This window comes from Aegilops tauschii, chromosome 2 (assembly GCF_002575655.3).
Source record: "Aegilops tauschii subsp. strangulata cultivar AL8/78 chromosome 2, Aet v6.0, whole genome shotgun sequence".
NCBI classification, from domain to species: Eukaryota; Viridiplantae; Streptophyta; class Magnoliopsida; order Poales; family Poaceae; genus Aegilops; species Aegilops tauschii.
Window position 1 is genome coordinate 288,048,764 of NC_053036.3, and position 20,100 is coordinate 288,068,863.

Here is a 20,100-nt window from a genome sequence, read left to right on the forward strand (position 1 = left end):
ATATCATACTTTAATGTTTGTGCTTGGATGATGATATTCTGTATCTCTCATGTATGATCTTTCACTTTGTCTTGGTGATGTGTGTATATTTCATATTCTATCATTTTGAGCGCTCCACCAAGATGTATGTGACATGGAAGAGTAACCCATGATCATAATCGATTGTGCATTTGCATTCACAAGCAAATTTTAAATAATGCACAAATTTAGGGGGAGCTCTTGCTTATCACATACTTCTCAAAGCGATGATGTATCTCATTATTATTATCATTTGTCGAAGCTTTGATCTATATGTTGTCATCAATTACCAAAAAGGGGGAGATTGAAAGTGCAACTAATCCCTGGGTGGTTTTGGTAATTCTTAACAACATATAACTCATTGAACTAATACTCTTTCAAGATGATCATTTTAGAAAGTTCAATGATTGGCATGGCATGGACTAGAGATGTGGACCCCTCAAAATGCTAAGGACATATATTGGCAAAAGCTCAAGACTCTACATTTTCTTTTCAGTGATCCAAGATCACATTGAGTCCATAGGAAAAGCCAATACTATTAAAAGGGGATGAGGTGTTGCATAATGGCTTGCTTGCTCAAAATGCTTGGTGATATGCTCCAAAAGCCCTCAACCACTTTCTCAATTCCACATATGTCCTAAACCAAAAGTCAAACTTGGCCCCGCCGATTTGATCTATCCGGCGCCACCGAGTTTATTTGACATAGCCATAGCCAGAAACCCTATCAGTTCGGTCTCACCGATAGGGATCTTGGTCTCACTGAGATGGGGTTGCAAACTCTCTGTTTCCCTTCGTAATGTTTCGGTCTAACAGAAATGAGCGATCGGTCCCACCGAGTTCGCAATGCAAACTCTCTGTTTCCTTTTCGTAATGTTTCGGTCTCACCGAAATGAGCGATCGGTCCCACCGAGTTCGCCTAACCAACTCTCTGTTTGCCTATTACTGAAATCGATCTCACCGAGTTCATGTGATCGGTCTCACCGAGATCAAGTTATGCCTAACCCTAGCACATCGGTCCCACCGAGTTGATCGTGTCGGTCCCATTGAAAATCCTAACGTTCACATTTTGAACTGAATTGGTCTGACCGAGTTTGACTATTCGATCCCACCGAGTTTGTTAAATTATGTGTAACGGTTTGATTTTGTGCGGAGGCTATATATACCCCTCCACCAGTCCTCCATTCGTGGGGAGAGCCATCAGAACGTGCCTACACTTCCAGCATTCATTTTCTGAGAGAGAACCACCTACTCATGTGTTGAGACCAAGACATTCCAATCCAACCACAAGAATCTTGATCGCTAGCCTTCCCCAAGTTGCTTTCCACTCAAATCATCTTTCCACCATATCCAAATCTACGAGAGAGAGTTGACCATTGGGAAGACTATCATTTGAAGCACAAAAGCAAGGAGTTCATCATCAACACACCATCTATTACCTTTTGGAGAGTGGTGTCTCCTAGATTGGTTAGGTGTCACTTGGGAGCCTTCATCAAGATTGTGTAGTTGAACCAAGGAGTTTGTAAGGGCAAGGAGATCGCCTACTTCATGAAGATCTACCCAAGTGAGGCAAGTCCTTCGTGGGCGATGGCCATGGTGGGATAGACAAGGTTGCTTCTTCGTGGACCCTTCGTGGGTGGAGCACTCCGTGGACTCGCGCAACCATTACCATTCATGGGTTGAAGTCGCCATCAACATGGATGTAAGATAGCACCACCTGTCGGAACCACGCCAAAAATCTCCGTGTCTACATTGCGTTTGCTCCCTCCAAACTCCTCCCCTTTACCTTCATATGCAATGATTTACATTCTACTGCTATACTCTTAGAATTGCATGTGTTGGTTGATTGCTTGACTTGTGCTAAGTTGCTAAAATCTGCCAAGACTTAAAATTGGGAAAAGGCTAGATTTTTATTTAGTCAAGTAGTCTAATCACCCCCTCTAGACATACCTTCGATCCTACAGGACTGTAAGTAGATAACCATCTAGAAGAAGGGGCGATGAAACTCATGATGTTATCCGAACAATGGTGTTTGGACTATTGATCAAGAAACAATTAGCATTATGCTTCAAATGTTCTTATTGCAAATCAGGGTACCACACACAAGCTTCGAGGTAGCATTGGCATGGTCTTCAAGCAAAGGTCAGACTTTGGATACACAAAGGATCCATCAGGAACAACTGATAGAATAAGTCTTATAATTTCCTCATGGGAGAATGGCCAACCTTGCTAAAAAGGAAACAATAACAATAGGTCCTCCGGCCAGGTGTTCTAGGCATGACATCACCATATTGGGTCATATAAAGACCAACATTATAATTATTGGAAATATGTTCCAACCATCATATCTGACCGAGATTCATATTCGATTGGTGTCAGGATACCTCAGTCTTAGGATGCCTGAGAAGAAAAAGGTGCAACACAAATTGACGAGATGACATTGCAAGATTCTCGGGAACTGAACTATGGAAGCAAGTTCTGAAACAATAGTTCATCATTAACCAAGGAGGAGATGAGGATGTGCTTGATGGACTCAGCGACAATTCATCGAGATTTCCAAAAAGATGGGTTTCCACAATTACGTGAACAAGGAGATAACATTTGTCAGATCAATTGATATTATGATGTATGTGAGGGAGTCCTGGACTAAGGGGTCCTCGGGCGTCCGGCCTGTTGGACATGGGCCGGACTAGTGGGCTGTGAAGATACAAGACCGAAGACTCTCTCCCGTGTCTGGATGGGACTCTCCTTGGCGTGGAAGGCAAGCTTGGCGTCCAAATATGAAGATTCCTTTCTCTGTAACCGACTTTGTACAACCCTAGTCCCCTCCGGTGTCTATATAAACCGGAGGGCTTAGTCCGGGGAACAATCATAATCGTAGTCATACATGCTAGACTTCTAGGGTTTTAGCCATTACGATCTCATGGTAGATCAACTCTTGTAATACTCATATTCATCAAGATCAATCAAGCAGGAAGTAGGGTATTACTTCCATAGAGAGGGCCCAAACCTGGGTAAACATTGTGTCCCCCATCTCTTGTTACCATCAACCTAGACGCACAGTTCGGGACCCCCTACCCGAGATCCGCCGGTTTTGACACCGACATTGGTGCTTTCATTGAGAGTTCCACTGTGCCGTCCTCAAAAGGTTTGATGGCCCCTTCAATCATCTACAACAATGCTGTCCAAGGAGAGGTCTTCCTCCCTGGACAGATCATCGTGTTCGGCGGCTTCGCACTGCGGGCCAACTCGCTTGGCCATCTAGAGCAGATCGATAGCTACGCACCTGGCCATCAGGTCAGATTCAGGAGCTTGAGCTACATCGCGGACATCCGCGGAGACTTGATCTTCAACGGATTCGACACCACGGCAGCCGCCTCCCGTCACCACGATGAACATGACTTAAATCTGTCATCGGACCATACCCAGGAGATAGCATCTGTAACTGCTCAGGCCTTAGATCCAGAGCAGATCGCGCCATCCGAAGACGGGAAGCTCGACCCCGCCATGGATGCCGCAGTCCCAGCGGCGTCAGAGCCGCACACAGACCCAACCTCGAGTGGAATCTGTGTCACCGGAGCCTCGGACCCGTTTCCGGCTATAGGTTCTGAACCATGTGCATCCACATGCGTCGAGCTCGATCAGTCATCGATCGTTGAATTTAGGTTCGCGGACATTTTTCAGCACTCGCCTTTGGGCGACGTGTTAAACTCGTTAAAAACACTATCCTTAGCGGGGGGCTCACAGCCGAATTATATCCGGTTCAAAACGGAGGCTGATGACGGAGAATTTCGTTTCCCACCCACCGCCCATTTTATAGCCACTATCGAAGACTTAGCTGCCATGCTCGATTACGGCTCCGAAGACATCGACGGTATAGACGATGATGCCAATGAGGAGCAGGGCCAAAACCCGCCGTTTACCGGACGATGGACGGCCACCTCTTCTTATGACATGTACATGGTGGATACACCTAAAAGAACTAACGACGATGACAAAAAATACCCGGTCGAGGATAAACCTCTGGAGACACAGCCAAAGCGCCGGCGTCAGTGGCGCCGCTCTAAGTCATGTCGTGGCAAAGATAGTAACACCGGCACAGGAGAAAATAACACTCCGGATAGTGCCGAAGATAATGAAGACCCCGTTGAAGCAACTTCCGAACAAGAAGAACAGGAAGATGGGCAAGTTAGCCTTGATGAACAGGCCATAAACAAACACTCGGAGGACAGTAATTATCTTCCGCTCTCCGAGGAGGAGGCGAGCCTCGGCAACGAGGATTTCATCATGCCTCAGGAACCTCTCGAGCAGGAGCGCTTTAAGTGCCAGCTAATAGCCACTGCAAGGAGCCTGAAAAAGAAGCAGCAGCAGCTTCAAGCTGATCAAGATCTGCTAAACAATAGATGGACTGATGTCCTAGCAGCCGAAGAATACAGCCTCAAGCGCCCAGCCAAAAGTTACCTGAAGCGCAAATTACTACCTCAGTTCGATGATGAGGCACCGGATCCCGTACCATCATCGCGCAATGCGGCTGACCGACCACCACGTGGTCAGGATAAAGCGGCAACTCAAGCCGAACACCAGCCCGCCCCACCTCATCGTAAAGGCAGAGATAAAACAGCTCGTGATCATACATATGACCTTCAGCAGAAACTGGACAATAAAGCAGGACATACTAGATCGATCTACGGATCGCGAGGACGTGCCCCGACACGTGACGACGGCTATCTATTCGGATGTGACAAGCCTAGTCACGCCCGGGCTGAAAACCGCAGGCGGACTCCATCGGAGCTGCGTCGTGATGTGGCCCGATATAGAGGCGCCACACACCCTCTTTGCTTCACTGATGAAGTAATGGACCATGAATTCCCGGAAGGCTTTAAACCCGTGAACATCGAATCATATGACTAGACAACGCACCCCGCGGTATGGATTGAGGATTTTCTTCTCCATATCCATATGGCCCATGGTGATGATCTTCATGCCATCAAATACCTCCCGCTAAAACTCAAAGGAACAACTCGGCACTAGTTAAACAGTCTGCCTGAAAACTCTATTGGTAGCTGGGAGGATTTGGAAGACGCCTTCTGCGACAACTTCCAAGGTACATATGTCCGGCCACCAGATGCCAATGACTTAAGCCACATAGTTCAATAGCCCGGAGAGTCAGCCAGGAAATTCTGGACTAGGTTCCTAACTAAAAAGAACCAAATCGTCGACTGTCCATATGCCGAAGCCCTAGCAGCCTTTAAACATAGCATCCGCGACGAATGGCTCACCTGCCACCTCGGCCAAGAAAAGCTGAAGTCCATGGAAGCCCTCACGGCACTCATGACCCGCTTTTGTGCGGGTGAGGATAGTTGGCTGGCCCGTAGCAAAAACACGACAAGCAAAGCGGGCACCTCCGAGGTCAAAAACAGCAACGGCAAGCTCCAACGCAGCAGGCACAAATGTCGAAGCAATGGTGATAACACTGATGACACTACAGTCAACGCCGGATTCAGTGGCTCCAAGTCCGGCCAGCGGAAAAAGCCTTATAAAAGAAACAACTCGGGACCATCCAGTTTGGACCGCATACTCGATCGTCCGTGCCAGATCCATGGCACCCCAGAAAAACAAGCCAACCATACCAACAGGGATTGTTGGGTTTTTAAACAGGCCGGCAAGTTAAATGCCGAAAACAAGGAGAAGGGATCGCAAAGCGAGGACGATGACGAGGAACCCCGGCCGTCGAACACAGGGGGACAGAAGAAGTTTGCCCCTCTGGTCAAAACGGTGAACATGATATACGCTACCCACGTCCCCAAGAGGGAACGCAAGCACGCGCTCAGGGACGTCTATGCGGTAGAGCCAGTCGCCCCAAAGGTTAATCCATGGTCGTCATGCCCGATCACCTTCGATCGTCGGGATCATACGACCAGTATCCGTCACGGTGGTTCGGCCGCACTGGTCCTTGACCCAATAATTGATGGATTCCACCTGACGCGAGTCCTCATGGACGGCGGCGGCAACCTGAACCTGCTCTATCAGGATACAGTGCGCAAAATGGGCATTAATCCATCACAGATCAAGCCCACAAAGACTACCTTTAAAGGAGTCATACCAAGTGTAGAGGCCCGATGTACGGGCTCAATCACACTAGAGGTTGTCTTCGGATCTCCGGACAACTTTCGAAGCGAAGAGTTAATCTTCGATATCGTCCCCTTTCGCAGCGGCTATCACGCACTGCTTGGATTAACTGCATTTGCTCGATTCAACATGGTGCCACACTATGCTTATCTCAAGCTCTAGATTCCCAGGCCACGCGGCATCATAACAGTTAATGGAAACACGGCACTCTCCCTCCGTACCGAAGAGCACACCGCTGCCTTAGCAGCAGAATTACAAAGCGGCCTTTTCAAGCAGAACCTTAATTCGGCGGCCGAGCTCCCGGACACCATCAAGAGAGTCCGGACTATTCTGCAGCAGGACAGCTCGGCTCGTCAAGAGCTCGACTAGCAATTCGACCTCCATCCCAGTCTCGATCAAGTGGCGGCATTCGTACCGCGCGTACACAACTACGTACTCAGAATACCATGGGCATAGACAGAGGCAAAACTAGCTTGTGATCCAGAAAACGGCTCGACCACCCCCGGACACACATACTTCCACTGTTTCTTTTTTCTCCTTTTCAGGTTTCTTTTCCACAGGCCTTCTTTGATGGCCAAATCACAGGTCCTTTGGAAGGATAAATACACCAAGACGGCAGTAAGCATGGACGTATAGGGGAATTTCCGGGTGGTCTCTTTAAATATCACTCTACCTGTTTTCAGGACCCACACACAGCTCTCCCTTGGTTGTGGCATGTTAAATAGCCTTTTGCTTATTGCACTATTTGTATGAATGCGCTTTGACATATTAATCAAATTATAACGACAACAGTTTGCGGCCCAAATTCGGCGGCCCTAGCTTACTACCCTTTCTTCTTTCCTGTTTTCCTTTTCTGTTGATAACTTTATCAGATAGCACCCGTACACTTTGGTACGTTTCAATTTTCCAGGGGCTTCATAGCGCCCTTCCATACGGCAACAAAGTCCGAACACTTTTTACAGTATAGTTCGGCACCCCGAATTTAGCACTATATGCATTAGCTCCGAATCATGTCTTTGGTCAATAGTTGGGTTGCCCGGCTCCTGTTCTTGCTACCTTACGTTCCGCTATATCGGCTAGGGTAGTAAAGGGAGAACTACTGTGATTGTGCCCTGGTTTACCCGGATGAGCACCTCAGTAGAGAAAGCCGAGAACTGACTGTCATGATGCGGCGAGAGCCGGTCATCTCTTCGGAGGTCTCAAATCTTTAGAGATTTTTTTTCGCATTACGCGAGGGATCGGTACTTACCCGATCAAGTGTTTACAGCATCCTAGTTTGGATACTAGGGGCTGCGCCTATATTTTTATTGTCAAACTCCTATGGCTAAGTGAGGGTGCTAAAGCCGCATAGTCCGATTGCCTGGTTCGTTTTTTTTGACTGGGAACTGTGGGGGAAACCCCCACAGCATATCAAAACTTTATTGATAAAGAGAGAGAAAGTACAAGTAATAAGGGGGATTACAAGAGGTAATCACACTAAACTAAGGGGAGAAGGAGAAGAAACAAGTTAAAATTATAGAAAATTGGCCTCAAGGTGGCAGAAATGAGATCCATCTGAGAAGATCATCCTTATAGGCAGCTTTCACTCTGTATTGCATTAAGCTAATATCATGGATAAATGCACTTCTCCATTTATTGAATCCAGCTCTCTCATGCCCGAAGACCTTAGCGTTCCTGAGAATCCAGATATTCCAGCAAGCAATAAACACCACTTCAGTGAAGAAGGGCTTCCTAAAACTCCTGCTAGCATTAATAACCAAATCAGCCATGGAGTGACCAGATGACCAATCAATTTGCACATAGTTCCAAACTCTGACACTAAAATTGCAATTAAAGAACAGATGATCCCTTGTTTCCCTAGTCTGCAAAGGACAAAGAACACAGTTGACTCCATCCTCCAAATGCCAATGTCTCCTGTCCACCATGTCCTTGGTGTTCAACCTGTCCATAATAAGCACCCAGACAAAGACTTTGATTTTCATTGTACAGGAGGACTTCCAGATCCAAGCTGTCAAAGGGTTGAATGATTCTGATGCAAAAGTATGTGAGTAAAACAACTTTGGTGAGTAACCCTTGGCAGTGCCATTCCAAAACCAAATATCCTTGGACCCAGGTGTTCTATTGTGGCCACCCAACAGAGACTGGAGAGTGGTTAGGTCATCAAAAGCCTGGTTGGACAAAGGAAGGTGCAAGTGTTGGAAAATGTCCTGAGAGTCGAAGAACTCTTGAACAGTGATCCAGGGGTCCTTAACATAGGAATAGAGCCTGGGAAATCTGAACTGAAGTCTAGACACCTGATCATCAAGCTGCAAGTTGTCTGACCACATGAGGGCAGTGTCCCCTCCATTAATCTGAACCCAAGCACACTCCCTAAAGTTTTGCATGACCGTGCATATATCCTTCCACCAGAAAGAGCCACAATCAGAAGTTCCTTGGGGTACTCTACCATGATAGTAAGTATCCCAAATTAAAGACACCCAAGGGAGATCCTTTTTATTAAGAAAGTGATTCGCATGTTTGAGTAGAAGTGCAACATTCTGAACACAAATATTAAGAATACCAAGGCCACCCCTGTTTTTTGGCCTGCAAATTAGGTCCCAAGCAGCAAGTGAAGGGGCAGGCTGACCCCTACTCTTCCTCCAGAGGCATTGTCTCTGGATTCTCTCCAATTGTTTTAGAATTCCAGCAGGGACAGCCAAACTGGAAAGGAAGAAAATGGGCATAGAAGACAAGGCAGAGTTTAGAAACTGCAGTCTTTCCCCCTGATTTAAGAAAGATGAACTAGCTGTCATTCTCCTCTCCATGCAGTCAACCAATGGCATAAAATCCACCATTCTCAGCCTTGTAGTTCCCACTGGTAGCCCAAGGTAGGTAAATGGCATTTTCCCAATCTGGCATCCAAAAGCAGCAGCTAATTCAGTCATGACAGCAGTGTCCACATTGATGGGAATAATAAAGGATTTGTGGTAGTTCACATCAAGACCAGTGGACACAGAGAAGACCCTGAGCATGTCCTTCAGAGCTATAAGTTGGTCCTTGTCAGCAGGCAAGATAATTAGAGTGTCATCAGCATACTGAACCACAGGGTAATCCTGGTCATGACAAGGTATAGGTAAGTGAAGAATGCCCTTTCTGAACATGTCATTGATTACAGTCTGCAGGAGATCAGCAGCTAGGACAAAAAGGAGGGGGAGACTGGATCACCCTGTCTGACACCCTTCTTACATCTGAACTTCCTACCAGGAACTCCATTAAGCAGAACAAATGAGGTACCTGTGGACAGAAGTTGCTTCATCCAAAGAATCCACTTCTCATTAAAGCCCTTATATCTGAATATTTGCACAATGGCCTCATGCTCAAGGGAATCAAAAGCCTTTTCAAAATCCAACTTTAGGAGATTGCCTGGTTCGTTGCGCTAAACACCTCCTTCAAGGACCAAACAATTTGGTCAAGAGTGTTTAGATTACATCCCGAACACCCCCGTACTACCTACATGGGGCCAGAAGCCGACGACTCGCCAACTCTCACATTTCATACAACACGGCCGCACAGGAGGTGAAATTTTTTAAACAAACATTATATTACATAACGATTTTGTTTCATCATACAAGGCAGAGACAACATGAATGTATTCATTCCAAAATAATGTCTTGCGCACATTGCGTCGCCATAATACGAGACCCCTCCAGGACGTCTTCAAAATACCGTTCGGGTGTGCGGTGCTCCTTGCCCTCAGGCGGTTCCTCGGTCACAAGCTTGATGGCGTCCATCTTCGCCCACCATACCTTGATGCGGGCGAAGGCCATGCGCGCGCCCTCGATGCATACCGACCGCTTGATGACGTCCAGCCGAGGGCAGGCATTCACCAGCCGCTTCACGAGACCGAAGTAGCTGCTGGGTATAGCTTCGGCAGGCCACAGCCGGATTATTAAATCCTTCATGGCCAGTTCTGTCAGGACCCCGATCCTAAGTCACACCGATCTAGCATGTAACACATCATATCACTTTGCGGCCTCACGCACGGTATTCCCACGGGTGCCACCTTACCTGGCCCGGGACCGTTTGCGCCTTTTGGCTCACGTATATGATAGTGTCGCTAGCATCCATATGACAAAGAACCCGGGCCGACATGACTAGTCGTGAACCCAAAGTGGCACTATCTTACAGGGACAGGCATACATGAAACAACATCGAGCATGTCGGTCAGCAGCGTGTGAATCCGGGCTGTAGCAACTGGGCTAACGGACTCTGGGAACCCGGGCTGTAGCAGGCTAGCAGGACTCCGGAAGTCACCGCGTGACATTTCCCCGAAGGGACAGACACAGGAACGAAGTGTATCACATGCCGGCCAGTCTAGATGTTCCGGAGCAGTAGTTCTAGGCTAGCAGGACTCCAGTAAACCGGGCTGTAGCGGACTACCAAGGCTCAGTGGAAGCACCAGACTACATTTCCCCATAAGAGAGGCTACCAAGGATAAACAAGTAGATTGTCGGAGCCCACGCATACCAAGCATTTCAATCATACACACAATATGCTCGATATGTGCAAATACAACATGGCATCACAACAAGCCTCTACGACTCAGAGTATTTATTCATTAGGCTTCGAGGAGCCAAGTATTACAAACATGGGTCTCATGACCCAACATACAGAGCATACAAGCAATAAGCACAAGCGGAAGCTTAACTTGTCTGAGTACAGACAACAACAAATGAAAAAGGGCTGAGAAGCCTGACTATCTACAAGACCCTGCCGAGGGCACAAGATCGTAGCTGAGGTAACAAGCTAAACGTCGAAGTCCACGTGGAACTACTAGTGAGACTGAAGTCTCTCTGCAAAAACATAAATTAAGCAAACGTGAGTACAAATGTACCCAGCAAGACTTACATCAGAACAATCTACATATGCATCAGTATCAACAAAGGGGTGGTGGAGTTTAACTGCAGCAAGCCAGCTTTGACTCAGTGGCTAACTTGAACTACGACTGCAAGTAACTCTTTTGAGGTGGCGCACACGAGTCCACATATTCACCATATCAATACACCACTATGGATCCGCTCCCATCTCCCTACGAGAAGGCAATCCATAGCACTCACGCTTATCTTGCGCATTTTAGAGTATCCACTTTCACTTGTCTATGAACTGTACAAGCAACCCAGAAGTCCTTTTCCGCGGACACGGCTATTCGAATAGATGATGTTAACCCTGCAAGGGTGTACTTCTTCACACACGCTCTCGCCACTTACCACCATTTACACATCGTGTATCTCGGCAACCTTCAAGCGGAAGCCTGGCGAGGGAGTCGGCCATGACCTGACTAACCACACAAGTCTCTCGTCCAGGTCTATCGCCTATTCGGGTTCCATCCGCAAGGAGATCCGGCCGGGGTGTCGCTCACGGCCCCAAATGATGTGAGTAGGGTTCCCAAGTCCACCATCCGGGTGCCACTTGGTACACCATGCCACCGTGCCTAGTCTGTCCCAAGCCCACCTGTACCGGGTGCCACTTGGTAGACTACTAACACTACCTACAAACACCAGAAACTAGTTGCAACTCCTGGACAGAGATCAGGTTGATTAATAAGTCGAGAGGGGCACTTAAGAATTCTAATGCGTGGTAGTAACTGTTCATGGATCACAAACACATAACTCAGTTCCTGAGGACGGCTTCGATGACACAACCCACCATGTACTCCTACATGGCCTCTCACCGATACCTTTACCAAATCATGTTCACACACTTAGCTCTCAACAGCAGGACATGTTCACCACATTCCAATTCATCCCCGATGAATCAGACCTGACTCAACCCTAAGCAGTAGCAGGCATGACAACAAGCATGAATGAGTAGGCACATCAGGGCTGAAACAACTCCTACTCATACTAGTGGGTTTCATCTATTTACTGTGGCAATGACAGGTCATGCAGAGGAAAGGGGTTCAACTACCGCAACATGTAACAGTTGAATCGCTGTTGTCCTAATGCAGTAAAAGAGAGCAGGAGCGAGAGAGTGGGATTGTATCGGAATGAACAAGGGGGTTTTGCTTGCCTGGCACTTCTGAAGATAGTATATCTCTTCATCGGTGTCATCGTACTCATCGTCGGAACCACGTCTACTGAGAGGGGACAATTACCGGCAATAGAGAAGAAACACAATCAATGCGGTGCAACAATATGATGCATGAATGTGACATGGCAATATGCTGTGATTTGAGCTCATGCAACTGGCAACGATTTAAATGGAGTTGGTTTGAACACTAGGTTCAAATTCAAACTCCACATGGGACATTTAAAATGCCATTTATTCAAATTGTCATAAACAGTGGCTGTAAGTTGTTCAAACATGCATGAAAATGCCATAAAAAGATTCTTTGGATTTTTCTGATCATTTTTCATATATAAATCTTTTCAATCTGAGTTATTGATTATTTTATATGATTTTTAGAAGTTTTAACTATTTTTTGGAATTTCCTGGTTATTGAAAATGCCAGAAAAGCTTTATGGCGTCAGCAAGGCCAACAGTGACGTCAGCAGGTCAACTGACCCGGTCCAGGTCAAACCTGACCTGTCGGGCCCACTGGTCAGTGACAGAGGCGCTAATCCCGCGTTGACTCGTGCTTTGACTCGCTGCGGGGCCCACTGTCAGTGGATATGGGGTGGTTAGCTGGCAGTGATTAGCACTAATCACGCGGCCACGTCGGTGCGGCCGGGGTTAGCCGCCGGCGACCTTGACAGACGGCGGAGGCACGCCAGAATCGCTACTCCGGCGACGGTTTGATGCGCGGAAGGGCTCTACGGGTTCCTGGCGTTGTGGCGCTTCTAGTGGTGGTGGCGGGTGGTGCTGGGGTTGCCGGAAAGTGGCTGGCGACAAGCTTTAGCGGCGGTCGGAGCTCGGGCGAGCTCGGGTTCGGCGTTACGGAGCTCAGGAGGGGAAGCGGTTGGTGGCTACGGGCTCGTGGAGGGGTGCTGAGCACGTTGATGTGCTCGCCCGCGAGCTACAGCGGCTGAAACGACGACGGCGACATGGCTGTGCGGCGGCGAGCTTCGGGCACGGCGGCGCTAGCGCTAGAGGGCATGCGGGGCGACGGGGATAGGGCGAAACGAAGAGGGCTCACCCCGCGTCATTTGGAGGCATCAGCGAGCTCGGGGGAGGCCAGACGGCGACGTGACGTTGTCGGCGATCTCGGGCGCTGGAGGTTGAAGAAGATGGTGACGACGGTGTTGCAGGGGCTCCCGCGGTTGCGTGCTTTGGCGTGCGGCTCCACGGCGTCGAGGCGGTGCTAGGAAACCGGACGGCGAGGCGAGGCGTGCGCGGTGGCTGCGGTGGTGCTCGTCGGCGCTCTCTAGTGCGCTCAGGGAGGAGAGGGAGAGGGCGCCAGGGGAGGAAGAATGAGGGCAAGAGTGAGAGAGAGACCAGGAAGGGTGCGTGGCGTCGTCCAGGGGATCGGGGAGGGAGGCAACCGGGCAGGAGGTGGCTAGGCGCGGCGTCGGCGCTCGCCACCGAGCTGCTTCGTGCGCTGGCACGGGGAAGAAGACGGGTGTGCCCCTGGTGGGCTGGGCCGCCAGGTGGCCTGGCCAGGTGGGCTGCTGCTACAGGTAAGATGCCGAGGTGAGTTTTGCTGTTCTGTTTTCTTTTTATTTATTCATTTTGCCACTGGTTCAAATTCAAAAGAAATTCATAACAGGGCAAAACCTTCTGAATATTTTTATGTAGCCATTATGGACTTCTCCAAAGGCACATAAATAATTTCAGGGCCTTTTGGAATATATTCTATATAAAATGAATACAATCCAAAAGTCAAATACTTATTGATTTAATTTCAAAGGCCCAAAACAAATATCCCTGAGACTCCAAAAATATTGGTCTGAATTTTACCTCTTGCCAATGTTTTTATAGCTTAACAGGAACATTTTCTTGGGTTTATTTGAAGCAATTTTTATTGTTGATCATTTTTTAGGAATGATCTCTGGGGCTTTCCACTTTCCCCAATTCACATTTAAATGGAATTTAAACATGATGCATGGATGCCACTCAGTGATGCAACTAATTACAAAGCATAATTCTAGGGCTGTGACAAGTTCGGCCACCCTATGCAGCTCGACCAGCTGTTTTAGCTGATCACTAAAGGGCACCAGATGCTCTGGCGCAAGGTGTTGCGACCAGAACAGCTTCTCCGTTGAATCCCCTTCTCTGGCTCGGAAGAATTCCGCAGCATCAGAAACACTGCGCGGCAGATCCGCAAACGCCCCTGGGGAACTCCAAATCCGGGTTAGTAAGAAATACTTCTTCTTCACATACTTGCTTTTCATACTAAACGCCTTACCTGCCACAATTTTGTTGGCCTCCTGGATCTCCTGGAGGGCGCGCTGGGCTTCAACCCGGGCCTCTTCCGCGCTTTGGCGAGCCTTGGCGAGTTCGGTCTTTCGAGCCGAAACATCGCACTCCAAGGTCTCGCATTTTTTCACGGCATCCTGGAGCTCTTGCTGGACCTCATTAAGCCTGGCCTTGAGCTTCTTACGAGCGGCTTGTTCCTTGGCAGCTTTCTCCTTGGCTTCGGCCAGGGCCTTTCTAAGGACCTCGACCTCGGTCACTGCTCCTACCAATATCATGACACTACGGTCATTACACATCATTCATTCTTTCTGAGTATACAGCAAGTCGCAACATACCTTGCTTGTCCTCTAGATGCCTTTTACAAGGCCGAGCTCTTCTTCGGCCCGCTCCAGACTATGCTTTAGTCCGGAGACCTCCGTAGCATGAGAGGTTGCGGCCAGCAACGACGCCTGCTCATGCATATAAGACATCTTTAGTTACTTACCTGCGAAAATAAATTGATCCTCTGTCCGGCTTTTCTTTCCGAACACCGGACAGTGTCTCAGGGGTTACTGTCTATACTAGGACTTTTTCTTTTGCGTCGCTTACCTCAAAGCCTGTTAGCAGGCTACCGCAGGCTTCGGTCAGTCCGCTCTTGACGGACTGAACCCTCTCAATCATCGTACCCATAAGGATACGGTGTTCCTCCACAATGGAAGCGCCTCGTAGCGCTTCTAGAAGATTATCCAGTGTCTCTGGTTGGACAGAGGTCACCAGTGGGATAGGCACACCTCCTTCTCTCGAAGGGGGCTGCACGCCGGATTCCGGAGCCGTATAGGTCTCCGGAACCGTATCCGGTTGCGGGTCGAATTGAACATGGCCCCCATCGCCAGTCTCCATGGGGATCTACTCCCCCATGTGTCCGGCGGCCGAGGTTTCGCCCTCTGGCGCCACCCTGATGGCCTCCTGAGCCTCTCCCTGGCCTGGGAAGATCCTTCGGGATAGCACCTCGGCATCGCCCTTGGCCATGGGAGAGTAAGAGGCCGGCGGTGACTCGCTGGCCTTCGCCTTTGAACCCAGCGAACCTGTTGATGAGGATCGCTGGGAGCTGTCGTGGGCCGGACTGCAATAGCATAATTAACCATATTAATACCATAAAGAGGAGAGGCCGAATACATGGATGTATACAGGTTTGTAGTACTTACCATGCGGTCAGGGGCTTGCTTCGGGGGCGTCGCTCCGGGCTGCTGTCGACGTCCCACGTGGAGTTATCCGGGAGGGGCCCCTTCCCCCTTTTGGGCGCCTCCACCTCCAGATTTGTGGAGGCCGCCCTCTTCTTCCTCCCCCCTCAGGGGGAGAGCTACTTTCTTCCTCCTCCTCATCGCCGTCTTTGGCGATAGAGGAGGGAGTCTCCTTGTCTTCGGACGTCATGTCCGAAGTGCCCTTGCGGCGAGGGCCACTTTTGGCCCCCTTGGCCTTCTTCTCCGGCGCCTTGTAGGGCACCGGAACCAGCATCTTTGCCAAGAGTGGGATGACGGGTTCCTCGGGTAGCGAAGCCGGACACGGAATCCGCTCCGCTTTCTCTATCATACCTGAAAAAATAAATAGTGAAGTTTTAGATATCCTGCCTGAACAAGCAAGTAGAGGATGCACCTTGGGACGAGGAAAGACTTACTGCACTGGCAGGATGGGCAAGATCGTGCCCGCGGTCCGAGTCTATGTCCGGCGGCATCTCGTTGCCTTTAAAGAGCAACTTCTAGACATCTTCGTGAGTGGTTTCGAAGAGCCTCTCCAAGGTTTGGTGCTTCTCCGGATCGAATTCCCATAAAGGGCATGTTCGGCTTTGGCATGGAAGGATCCGGCGAACTAGCATCACCTCGACCACGTTGACGAGCTTGATGTTTTTATCCACCATGCTTTGGATGCGCGTTTGCAGCACTATCAGTTTGTCCGACGAAGACCAATTTGGGCCCTTCTCTATCTAGGAGGTGAGCCGCATTGGAGCTCTGGATTTGAACTCCGGAGCCGTGGCCCAGGTGGCGTCGCGGGGCTCTGTGATATAGAACCACAGTTTCTGCCACTCCTTGACGGTCTCCACAAACGTGCCTTTGGGCCATGTGACATTGGGCATCTTGCTCACCATGGCACCTCCGCAATCCGCGTGTTGGCCATCCACCACCTTCGGCTTCACGTTGAAGATCTTGAGCTATAGTCCGAAGTGGGGAGGAATGCGGAGGAAGGCCTCACACACGACAATAAATGCCGAGATGTTGAGGAAGGAGTTTGGGGCTAGATCATGGAAATCTAGCCCGTAATAGAACATAAGTCCGCGGATGAAAGGGTGGAGAGGAAACCCTAACCCGCGGACGAGATGGGGGATGAACACCACCCTCTCATTGGGCTTCGGGGTGGGGACGACTCGCCCCTTGGACGGAAGCCGGTGAGAGATCTCTTTCGCCAGATACTCGGCCTCCCGAAGCTCGGTGATGTCCTTCTCCTTGACGGAGGAGGCCATCCACTTTCCTTGCGCTCCAGATCTGGACATGGTTGAGTGCTTTCTTAAGGCGGAAAAGATGAGGACTTGGGCGCTGGAGCTCGAGAATGGAAGGGCAGAGAAAGAGAGAAGGCATGGGTGAATAAAAGGGAATCCTTATCTCTTTATAGAGGCAGTGAATATCAAGCGCCTCCCCACTTGCCTTAAAACTCGCCTGTTCCAAAGGGCTGTGCAAACGGCATGGTTGGATTACCCACACCCGTATTGATGAGAATCCCGCAATAAGGGGACATGATCTCTGCTTTGACGAGATGTGCCAATGAAAACCGCATCTCAAAACATGGAATGGCAGATAAAAACGGTTCGAAATAATGACCGGGCAGACGTGATGTCACCTTGCAAAAAGTTTTCAGCGGATTGGATTCGTGAAATATTATACTCTCTGTGGTTGTGTGTGGTACTTGTGTTGCAGATCCGGACACATTTGTTGCATCCGAAGACTATCTTGGAATATTTGGAAAGGGGAACCCGCCTTGCAATGCCGAAGACAAACTGCCCGCCGGACATCTCGTCATTGAAGCCTGGTTCAGGGGCTACTGAGGGAGTCCTGGACTAAGGGGTCCTCGGGCGTCCGGCCTGTTGGACATGGGCCGGACTAGTGGGCTGTGAAGATACAAGACCGAAGAGACTCTCCCGTGTCCGGATGGGACTCTCCTTGGCGTGGAAGGCAAGCTTGGCATCCAAATATGAAGATTCCTTTCTCTATAACCGACTTTGTACAACCCTAGTCCCCTCCGGTGTCTATATAAACCGGAGGGCTTAGTCCGGGGAACAATCATAATTGTAGTCATACATGCTAGACTTCTAGGGTTTTAGCCATTACGATCTCGTGGTAGATCTACTCTTGTAATACTCATATTCATCAAGATCAATCAAGAAGGAAGTAGGGTATTACCTCCATAGAGAGGGCCCGAACCTGGGTAAACATTGAGTCCCCGTCTCCTGTTAGCATCAACCTAGACGCACAGTTCGGGACCCCCTACCCGAGATCCGCCGGTTTTGACACCGACAGTATGCCCGAGGAAAACATCCACAATTAAACATTAATTGAAAGGCGCACCTTAAATATGGGCTTAGGTTGCATGATCGACGTTAGAATGGGGATTCAATAACCAATGGTCTAAGAATGAATTGCCGACCATTAACTCCAAAGCAATAGTGTTGCTAGAAGTACAGAATCCGAGCAGCACCGTTCACCTGTTGGTATCCCAGTTAGAACCAACACGGGGACCATGAAAGAATGGTAATGGTGAGAAGTATCTCTATACCAAGAATTCTTAAGAGGTGGAGCAATCCTCACAACATCTTGACAGAAAAGACAACAATACTTCAAGGTAGAACATAATACAAACTAGATAGCAAGTTGCATCCATAACATGAACAAGTTTGTGATGAAAGGAAGGTAAGGATGTTGTTGATGGTAAATCAAATTACCAAGGGACGAGGATTGCACTTATCATCGTGAATTCGATTGATATCCTAGAAGAGTTCAAAATGTTGAAGATGATCACGACACATTTGTCGAGATGTTTCTCGAAGATGTAATCGATCATCGACGACATCAAGCAAAAGGAATGGTGAAGCGAAAAGTCAGCGGAACCATAGATAAGATTGCAAGCTCGAAATCGAAATCGCCTTTCAAGGCAATCAACATGATGTTGAAAGCTCGAACTAAGCTTAGGTCGTGGTTGAAGAACACGAGCACCAAGAAGGACAAGGTTGCATGGTTAAAGATGGCATGACAAGGATGTAGTCGGCAGACTAGGAATGACAAGAATGAGTATTATACTTCCTGGAAACAAAGTATTAGGAGTGCTGAATCACAATGTGGATTTTCGAGTCACTTGTCAGAGTTCTCAAGTGACGGACCATGCAAACATGCAGAGTGACTATAATGGTGAGAGTATTATTATAACAAGAATTCATAAAATATAGTGCAATCACACGATATCCTCGAGATAACAAGGGGGTAATACTTGAAGGTAAATCAGAATAGAGGTGGGACAGGTGAATTTGATCTGTGAAACGAAGTGTTTCAACTTGTCCGGGTAATGGGATCAAAGAAGAACAATCATGGTCGGAACCACGACTGCAAAAGACCAAATCCCAGATATAAGATAAACTTATACCAAGGGGATGACTAATCTTAAGAGAAGGTTTGATGATAAGATCTACATCGTGTCCATGGGCATGAACACAAAGTTCAAGGTCGACTCTGACTTATCCAATGCAGAACTTTTCATTCACTTCTCGCTTTCAAAGAAGTTGTAGTGTTGAAAATTTATCCGGCGAAACACTAGTAGAGTGTGACCCGTAGAAGTTGTTAGGAATCGTTGCATGGAAATCAAAAACATTTGTACGCACACGCAATGATCTATCCATGGAGATGCATAGCAACGAGGGGGAGAGTGTGTCTGCGTACCCTCATAGACCGTAAGCGGAAGCATTTCTCAACGCGGTTGATGTAGTCGAACTTATTCGTGCTTCAACCGATCAAGTACCGAACGCATGGCACCTCCGCATTCTGCACACGTTCAGCTCGGTGACGTCCCTCGCCTTCTTGATCTAGCAAGACGTCGAGGTAGTAGATGAGTTCCGTCAGCATGACAGCATGGTGACGGTGATGGTGAAGTGTTCTCTGTCGTGGTGACGGTGATGGTGAAGTGATCTCCGTAGGGCTTCGCCTAAGCACTACGAAAATATGACCAGGGGTGTAAACGGTGGAAGGGGGCGCCGCACACGGCCAGGCAATTATCTGGTTTGTGCTAGGGCGCCCCCCCACACATATATATATATAGGTGGGAGGGAGGGAGGAGCAGCCATAGGAGGTGCCCAAGTAGGTGGAATCCTACTTGGAGTCCCTCCCAAGCCACGCGCCCCCGCTGCCATATATAACCGAGGGGGAAGGAAAGAGGGGGTGAGAGGGAAGGAAGTGGGAATCCTAATCCACAATTTCGTTTCGCTTCTCCAATTTCCTTCCCCTCCTTAGGCCAGCCCATATGGGGGGCGCACGAGCCCCTTGTGGCTGCTGCGTTTCCCCTCTTGGACCATAAGGCCCGTATCTTTTGCCGGGGGTGCCCGGAACCCCT